At 39.7% G+C, this 10,061-nt stretch overlaps 1 pseudogene; it reads right to left on the reverse strand.

The window, feature by feature from the left end:
* Positions 1-7,019: 7,019 nt before the first annotated feature.
* Positions 7,020-7,450, reverse strand: LOC111150913 (annotated as a pseudogene).
* Positions 7,451-10,061: the final 2,611 nt, after the last annotated feature.

Below are 10,061 nucleotides of genomic sequence, written 5' to 3' on the forward strand. Positions count from 1 at the left end.
TATTGTGGACATTGCTGCTAGAAACATTCGAGTGCACGTGCCCTGTCAGATCACTACATTTGTATCTTTAACCTAAATACCCAGTAGTGCAGTTGCTGGGTCAGAGGGTAGCTCTATTATCAATTTTTTGAGAAATCTCCATACAGTTTTCCAGAGTGGCTGCACAGCTTGCATTTCTACCAACAGTGGAGGAGGGTTCCCCTTTCTCTGCATCCTCGCCAGCACTTGTCATTTCCTGACTTGTTAATTTTAGCCATTCTGACTGGTGTGAGGTGGTATCTCACTGTGGTTTTGATTAGTATTTCCCTGATGCTGAGTGATGTTGAGCACTTTTTCATGTGTCTGTTGGCCATTTGGATGTCTTCTTTGCAGAAATATCCGTTCATATTTTCTGACCATTTCTTGATTGGATTATTTGTTCCTTGGGTGTCGAGTTTGGTAAGTCCTTTATAGATTTTGGATACTAGCCCTTTATCTGGTATGTCATTTGCAAATATCTTCTCCCATTTGGACAGTCGCATTTTGGTTTTGTTGACTGTTTCCTTTGCTGTGCAAAAGCTTTTGATCTTGATGAAGTCCCAATAGTTCATTTTTGCCATTGCTTTCCTTGCCTTTGGCGGTGTTTCTAAGAAGAAGTTGCTGTGGTTGAGGTCAAAGAAGTTGCTGCCTGTGTTCTTCTCAAGGATTTTGATGGATTCTTACTTCATGTTGAGGTCGTTCATTCATTTTGAGTCTGTCTTTGAGTGTGGTGTGAGGAAATGGTCCAGCTTCATTCTTCTGCGTGTGCCTGTCCAATTCTCCCAACGTCATTTGTTGAAGAGATTGTCTTTTTTCCTTTGGACATTATTTCCTGTTTTGTCAAAGATTAGTTGACTATAGAGTTGTGGGTCCCTTTCTGGGCTCTCTATTCTCTTCCACTGATCTATGTGTCTGTTTTTGTGCCAGTACCATAGTGTCTTGATGATTACAGCTTTTTTTTTAAGATTTTATTTATTTATTTGACAGAGAGAGGGGGAACATAAGCAGGGGGAGTGGGAGAGGGAGAAGCAGGCTTCCAGCTGAGCAGGGAGCCTGATGTGGGGCTCCATCCCAGGACCCTGGGATCATGACCTGAGTTGAAGGGAGATGCTTAATGACTGAGCCACCCAGGCACCCTGATGATTACAGTTTTGTAATAGAGCTTAAAGTCTGGAATTGTGATGCTGACAACTTTGGTTTTCTTTTTCAACATTCCTCTGGCTATTCGGGGTCTTTTCTGGTCCCATATAAATTTTAGGATTATTTGTTCCATCTCTTTGAAAAAAAATGGTATTTTGATAGGGTTTGCATTAAATGTGCAGATTGCTTTAGGTAGCATAGACATTTTCACAATATTTATTCTTCCAATCCATGAGCATGGAACACTTTTCTATTTCTTTGCATCTTCCTCAATTTCTTTCATAAGTACTTCAGTTTTCTGAGTACAGATTCTTTGCCTCTTTGGTTAGGTTTATTCCTAGGTATCTTACGCTTTTGGGTACAACTGTAAATGGGATGGACTCCTTAATTTCTCTTTCTTCTGTCTTGTTGGTCTATAGAAATGCAACTGATTTCTGTGCATTGATTTTATATCCTGACACTTTGCTGAATTCCTGTACAAGTTCTAGCAGTTTTGAAGTGGAGTCTTTCGGGTTTTCCACATAAAGTACCATATCATCTGCAAAGAGTGAGAGTTTGACTTCTTCTTTGATGATTTCAATGCCTTTAATTTCTTTTTGTTGTCTGATTGCTGAGGCTAGGACTTCTAGTACTAAGTTGAATAGCAGTGGTGATAGTGGCCATCCCTGCCATGTTCCTGACCTCAGGGGAAAAGGTCTCAGTTTTTTCCCATTGAGAATGATATTCGCTGTGGGTTTTTCATAGATGGCTTTGATGATATTGAGGTATGTACCCTCTATTCCTACACAGTGAAGAGTTTTGATCAAGAAAGGATGCTGTACTTTGTCAAATGCTTTTTCATCATCTATTGTGTCATGTGGTTCTTGTTCTTTCTGTTACTAATGTATTATATCACATTGACTGACTTGCAGATGTTGAACAAAACTTGCAGCCTGGGAATAAATCCCACTTGGTCATGGTGAATAATCTTTTTAATGTACTGTTGGATCCTATTAGCTAGTATTTTGGTGAGAATTTTTGCATCCATGTTCATCAGGGATATTGGTCTGTAATTCTCCTTTTTGATGGGGTCTTTTCTGGGTTTGGGATCAAGGTAATGCTGGCCTCATAAAATGAGTTTGGAAGTTTTCCTTCCATTTCCATTTCCTTCCATTTTTTGAAAGAGTTTCGGGAGAATAGGTATTCATTCTTCTTTAAATGTTTGGTAGAATTCCCCTGGGAAGCCATCTGGCCCTGGCCTCTTGTTTGTTGGGAGATTTTTGATGACTGCTTCAATCTCCTTACTGGTTATGGGTCTGTTCAGGTTTTCTATTTTCTCCTGGTTCAGTTCTGTAGTTTATACGACTCTAGGAATGCATCCATTTCTTCCAGATTGTCAAATTTGCTGGTGTATTGCTGCTCATATGTTCTTATAATTGTTTGTATTTCTTTGGTGTTGGCTGTGATCTCTCCTCTTTCATTCATGATTTTATTAATTTGGGTCTTTTCTCTTTTCTTTTTGTTAAGTCTGGTCAGGGGTTTATCAATCTTATTAAGTCTTTCAAAGAACCAACTCCTAGTATCATTGATCTGTTCTACTGTTCATTTGGTTTCTATTTCATTGATTTCTGCTCTGATCTTTATTATTTCTCTTCTCCTTCTGGGTTTAGGGTTTATTTGCTGCTCTTTCTCCAGCTGCTTTAAGTGAAGGGTTAGGTTGTGTTTTGGAAACCTTTATTGTTTCTTGAGAAAGGCTTGTATTACTATATACTTTCCTCTCAGGACCGCCTTTGCTGTGTCCCACAGATTCCGAACAGTTGTGTTTTCCTTTTCATTTGTTTCCATGACTTTTTTTTCAATTCTTCTTTAATTTCCTATTGACCCATTCATTCTTTAGTAGGATGCTCTTTAGCCTCCATGTATTTGAGCTCTTTCCAACTTTCCTCTTGTGGTTGAGTTTTAATTTCAAAGCATTGTAGTCTGAAAATATGCAGGGAATGATCTCAATCTTTTGGTACTAGTTGAGACCTGATTGGTGACCCAGGATGTGATCTATTCTGGAGAATGTTCCACATGCACTAGAGAAAAATGTATACTCTGTTGCTTTGGGATAGAATGTTCTGAATATATCTGTGATGTCCATCTGGTCCAGAGTGTCATTTAAAGCCTTTATTTCCTTGTGGATCTTTTGCTTAGATGATCTCTCCATTTCAGTGAGGGAGGTATTAAAGCCCCCTACTATTATTGTATTATTGTCAATGTGTTTCTTTGATTTAGTTATTAATGTGTTTATATAATTGGCTGCTCCCATGTTAGGGGCATAGATATTTAGAATTGTTAGATCTTCTTGTTGGAAAGACCCTTTAAGTATTGCATAGTGTCCTTCCTCATCTCTTCTTACAGTCTTTTGCTTGAAATCTAATTGGTGTGGTATAAAGATTGGCACCCCAGCTTTCTTTTGATATCCATTAGCATGGTAAATGGTTTTCCACCACTCATTTTAAATCTGGAGGCATCTTTGGGTCTAAAATGAGTTTCTTGAAGACAGCATATCAATGGGTCTTGTTATTTTATCCATCCTGATACCCTGTGTCTTTTGATGGGGGCATTTATACCATTTACATTCAGGGTAACTATTGAAAGATATGAATTTAGTTCCACTGTATTGCTTGTAAGGTGACGGTTACTGTACATTGTCTCTGTTCCTTTCTGGTCTGTTACTTTTAGGTTCTCTCTTGGCCTAGAGGACCCCTTTCAGTGTTTCCTGTAGGCCTGGTTTGGTGTTTGCAAATTCTTTTAGTTTTTATTTGTCCTGGAAGCTTTTTATTTCTCCTTCTATTTTCAATGAGAGCCTAGCTGGATATAGTATTCTTGGCTGCATATTTTTCTCGTTTAGTGCTCTGAATATATCCTGCCAGTCCTTTCTGGCCTGCCAGGTCTCTGTTGGATAAGTCTGCTGCCAGTCTAATATTTCCACCATTCTGTATTACAGACCCAAGCTGCTTTCAGGATTTTTCTCTTTGTCATTGAGACTTGTAAGTTTTACTATCAGATGGTGGGGGGTTGATCTATTTTTATTGATTTTGAGGGGGTTTCTCTGTGCCTCCTGGATTTTGATGCTTGTTCCCTTCCCCAAATTAGGGAAGTTCTCTGCTATAATTTGCTCCAATATACCTTCTGCTCCCCTCTCTCTTTCATCTTCTTCGGGATCCCAATCATTCTAATATTGTTTTGTCTTATGGTATCACTTATCTCTCAAATTCTCCCCTAATGATCCAGTGGTTGTTTGTCTCTCTTTTTCTCAGCTTCTTTATTCTCCATCATGTGGTCTTCTATATCACTCATTCTCTTTTCTGCCTTATTTATCCTGGAAGTAAGAGCCTCCATTTTTTATTGCACCTCATTAATAGCTTGTTTGATTTCAACTTGGTTAGATTTTAGTTCTTCTATTTCTCCAGAAAGGGTTTTTATTTCTCCAGAAAGGGATTCTCTAGTGTCTTCTATGCTTTTTTCAAGCCCAGCTAGCATCTTGATAATCGTCATTCTGAACTCTGGTTCTGACATCTTACTAATATCTGTACCTATTAGATCCCTAGCTGTCAGTACTGCCTCTTGTTCTTTTTTTTTTTTTTGAAGTGAATTTTTCCACCTTGTTATTTTATCCAGATAAAAATAGATGAATGAGAGAACAAGATACTAAAAAGGTAGAAACAACCCCAGAAAAATATACATTAAACAAATCAAATGAGACCTGAAACTGGGAGAAGAAAGGAGGAAAAAAATTTTTATACATATATATGTATATATGTATATGTATATATGTATAAAAATTTTTTTAGACTGGTGAATATGGTGAATAAAACAGAGCCACACACTTGATTCTGGGTGTATTTTGGTCGTTAGAAGAAAGTGCCTCCCAAAATTTTAAAGAAAGAAAAGAGAAAGAAAAATTTATATATATACAAAAATGAGAGTACTCATGATAAAAGGATGAAATATGACTGTAACGATGAAAATTAGAAAAGATTCTAAAAAAGGAATTGATAAGATAAGAAGCTGGTTGAAAAAAGTGGGGGGGAAGGAGAGAATGTGATTAGGCTGAAGACTAGAACAAAGCCATATGCTAGATTTAGGGTATATTTTGGTCTGTTAGAAGAAACTGCATCCCAAAATTTTAAAGAAAGGAAAACTTATATTATACAAAAAATAAGGTTAAATACAATGAAGAGCTAGAATGACTTAAACAATGAAAATTTAAAAAGATTTTTAGAAAGGTATTGATAAGATAAAATAGTTTTAAAAGGTTAAAGTAGGGAAGAGGAAAAAATTTTAAAAATAGAATAAGAAAAAAATAAAATAAAAAACAATTTAGCTTTGAATGGAAGACTAAAGAATCATGGGGGGAAAGCCATAAATTCTATATGCTGCGTTCCACTAGCTCTGGAGTTCCGCTCTTCTCATTGACTAGTGAACTTGGTCTTGGCTGGATGTTCTTGCTGATCTTCTGCGGGAGGGGCCTGTTGCCCTGATTCTCAAATGTTTTTGCCCGAGGTGGAACCACACCGCCCTTGCCAGGGGCCGGGCTAAGCAATCTGCTCGGGTTCGTGCTCAGAGCTTTTGTTCCCTGAGCGCTTTCCGTACCGCTTTGGAGGACGGGAATGAAGATGGCGTCCACCCGGTCTCCGGCCTGGAGGAGCTGAGAGCTCAGGGCCCCACTCCTCAGTGCACCTTGGAAAAAAGCCGTCAGTCCCTCCCGTCTCCCTGGTCTCTGGCCGCACTCTGAGCTCACCCAGCCTGTAACTGAGTGTTTCTATCTCTGGCGGATGGCCCCATTTGGAGTCTCCAAACCCAGGAGATTCCTGCTGTGCTCCCGCACCACTCCTCCTGGAGGAGGAAGGAGAGTCTCCCCAGATCTGACACTTATAGAGTCCCTGCTCGAAAAGCAGTTCCCCAGCTGTGGCTCGGATCACAGTTTAAGGTAACCCCAAGCTGAGAGCCCCTCCTCGACTCTGTCTTTGTAGCCAGCTTCCCTGTTCTGATACCTGGGGGCTCTGCCACACTCAGACACCCCCAGTCTTTCTGTGACCCCGAGGGTCCTGAGACCACACTGTCCCCATGAGGGCTCCATCCCACTTAGCCTCTGGAGCAATGTCCCTCAGTGGAGCAGACTTCTGAAAGTTCTGATTTTGTGCTCCACTGCTGTGCCACTTGCCAGGAGCTGGCCCTTCCCCCCATGGTCTATCCTCTCATACATCACCTTGGATTCACTTCTCCACACGTCCTACCTTCCAGAAAGTGGTTGTTTTTCTGTTCCTAGAATTGCTGCTCTTCTCTTCTATCTCCTGTGGAGTTTGTAGGTGTTCAGAATGGTTTGATAACAATCTAGCTGAACTCCTGGGATCCCATTTAGGTCTCCTACTACTCCACCATCTTGCTCCTCCTGTGATAAATATATTCTTTAATCCCCATCCCTTATTCTCTTATTTCCCCATCCATCTGTCCCTCTCCCCTGCCCCACTGACCAGCAGTGTGTTCTTTATAGTTAAGAGTTTGGTTTTAGTTTGTGTCTTTTTTTCCCTTTGTTTGCTTGTTTTGTTTTTCAAATTTCACATGTGAGTTAGATCATATGGTATTTGTCTTTCTCTGACTTATTTCACTTAGCATAGTACTCTTTAGCTCTAGCCACAACATTGCAAATGATAGGATATCATTCTTTTTTATGGCTGAGTAATATTTCACCACATATATTATACCACTTTTTTTTACATGAACACATTTTATTATTTTGCTATATAACATATTAGTGAATATACTCAATGCATTTTCTCAAATGGCAAATGAGACACAAGATAACATCTTTTTGATTCCTGAAAACCTCAGTATCATCTGCCTTTTGGAGGATCCAATTTCCTACAACATCTATGATGCTGTCAACGAGGATATCAACAGTGCTTAGTAGTAAAGAACATTTTGCTAAGTTGTTCTATCATGGGTCCTTGCTCAAAGTGCTCATTTTTTTTTCTTCTAATCTGGTTTTCAGCACTTGGTCATGTGTTTCTTCATTATCACGCAGAGGATCTGGCTGAGGAATAGGTTGTGTATGCTCCTATGGAATGTCCACAGAAGCATGGTAGCACATTATTGTCCTGCCATCAGAGGTCAAAGCAAGCTCTACTTTGCAATTATAGTCATCTGGTAGAGGAGAATATGTAGATTTATGACAAACACAATATAAAGCTCCGTTTTGAATTGGAAATAAATGTTTCCAGATAGTTCTGTTTGATATCACCCATTTTACTGCTGCTAACGCCATGGTGAATCAAGATGCTTTTCGGGTGGTATGAAAGAAGATGATTTGAAGAGAAACTGATTTTAAAATCTTCTTCAGGGTATATCTATTTTCATTCCTGACAGCCGCTCACCACGAGCCTGCCATTTTACCTCAATATACCACATTTTCTTTTTCCTTTGCTTTTTTTTAAACATTTTCTTTATCCATTCACTAGCCAATGGACACTTGAACTGTTTCCATAGCTTGGCTATTGTAGATGATGCTGTTATACACACAGGGATGCATGTGTCCCCTTGAATTAATGTTTTTGTATTTTGGTGGCAAATACCTATTAGTGCAACTGCTGGGTCATAGGGTAGCTCTATTTTTAATTTTTGAGGAACATCGTACTGTTTTCCACAGTGGTTACACCAGCTTGCATTCCCACCAACAGTGCAGGAGGGTTCCCTCTTCTCTGTATCCTCACCAACACTTTTTTCTTGTGTTGTTGATTTAAGCCCTTCTGACTGGTGTGAGGTGGCATCTCATCATAGTTTTGATTTGTATTTCCCTGATGATGAATGATGTTGAGCAACTCTTCATGTGTCTGTTGACCATCTGAATGCCTTCTTTGGAAAAATGTTTGTCTGTGTCCAATTTTTGTAAAGATTTTATTTTTAAGCATTCTCTATACCTATCATGGGGCCTGAACCCACAACCCTTAGATCTGAGCCAGCCAGGTGCCCCATCTGATGCCTATTTTTTAATTGAATAGTTTTTTGGGTATTGAATTGTATCAGTTCTTTTTTTCTTTCTTTTATTATTATTTTTTTTAATAGAGAGAGCATTGCTGGAGAGGGGCAGAGGGAGACACAGAATCTCAAGCAGGCTCCACACTCAGCACAGAGCCCAACACAGAGCTCGATCTCATGACCCCAAGATCATGACCTGAGCTGAAATCAAAAGTCAGACACTTAACCAGCTGAGCCACTCAGGCACCCTTGTATCAGTTCTTTATATATTTTGGATACTAACCCTTTATCTGATAAGTTGTTTGCAAATATCTTCTCCCATTCAATAGATTACCTTTAATTTTGTCGATTATTTCCTTCACTGTGCAGAAACTTTTTGGGGGTAGTCTGAATAGTTTATTTTTGCTTTATTTCCCTTGCCTCAAGAGGCAAATCTAGAAAAATGTTGCTACAGCCCATGTCAGAGACATCCCTGCCTGTGCTCTCTTTCAGGATTTTTATGGTTTCAGGTCTTTAATCCATTTTGAGTTTATTTTTGTATATGGTGGAGGAAAGTGGTCTAGTTTTATCCTTTTGCATGTGGCTGTCCAGTTTTCCCAACACCATTTGTTGAGAAGACTGTCTTTCTCCCATTGGAAATTCATCCTCCTTTGTCGAAGATTAATTGACCATATAATTGTGCGTTTATTTCTGGGTTTTTGGTTGCTTCTCCCTTTTTATGTGAGCCACCATGCTTCATCTGATTTCCCTATTCACAAAATGAATTATTACCTCTCCTCCACTGTTACATTCTCTTCTGCTCTCTCTGACCCTATAGCTTCATTTTTCTGTCATTTAGTAAAGCTTCAGGAAACAGCAGAGATGATTACTTGTTTAGCCGGTACTAAGCAGAGCAAAACATGCAAAAGTGCCTTGCAAAGAAACTCTAAGATATCAAACAAATGTGATTTATTATCATAGGTTTCTCCCTCTCATGGCTTTTGCCAAAATGAGCATTTGAGCAACTGCAGCCATCCATCTAGCCATGATCCTAAAAATCTTTGTTTGTTGATTTTTTTTTTGTTGTTTTGTTTTCAATAAGAAGATTTGCTACCTTTATTGGGATGTTGTTTTCAGGTCCTATAGCCCAAAATATAACTTTATAATAGTTAAAAATTCAAATGCCAATTTAAGGGGCATCTGGGGACCTCAGTCAGTTAAGTGTCTGCCTGGGGTTCAGGTCATGATCCAGGGTCCTGGGATCAGGCCCAAGGCAGCAGCTGTCAAATGAATACATAAAATCTTAAAACAATGCCAGGTGAAAAGTTTAAAAAAGAATAACTTTCAAGTATCCAAAGTGATCTTTATAAATTAATTGTTGAAATAATTGATGAAAATAAAGGAAAAGGCCACCAATTACGTGTGCTATTCAAAACAAGTTGCAGAGAACAATAGTAATTTCTAACCTGAAGGAAAATGCATCCCGCTGGGAGCTCTGGGCAAAGTCTGAGCTCTGGACTCAGCTCAGGGTCAATGCTCCCTGGGGGGCCTGCCCAGGGCTCCAGGGGGTGCCTCCTCCCTGCAGCTCCCTGGCCCCTGTGCAGATCCTTCTCAGCACCTTCTCCCTCTTCTGAATTTGCTCTTTTCCTTCATGGTTCAGCCTTCAGGTGCAAACTGTCTCTCATGGATCCTGTGCACCCAGCACCCAGCACAGTGCCAGACCTACAGTCATTCCTAAGCGTTGGGTGGAGTGGAACACTGCAGACTGCCACTTCAAGCATCTCCTCGTCTTCGGGGGGGAAATACTTCGGACTGGATATTCCGCTGGAAACATTAAGAAAACAAAGACCCGAACTCTCCTTCGTCCCCTCTCAAGACAGAAAGTCGTGGATCTGCCTGACAGATTGTCTCATCTTTTCACA

Source organism: Enhydra lutris, unplaced genomic scaffold, assembly GCF_002288905.1.
Source record: "Enhydra lutris kenyoni isolate GAN:26980312 unplaced genomic scaffold, ASM228890v2 scaffoldscaffold24, whole genome shotgun sequence".
Classification (NCBI taxonomy): domain Eukaryota; kingdom Metazoa; phylum Chordata; class Mammalia; order Carnivora; family Mustelidae; genus Enhydra; species Enhydra lutris.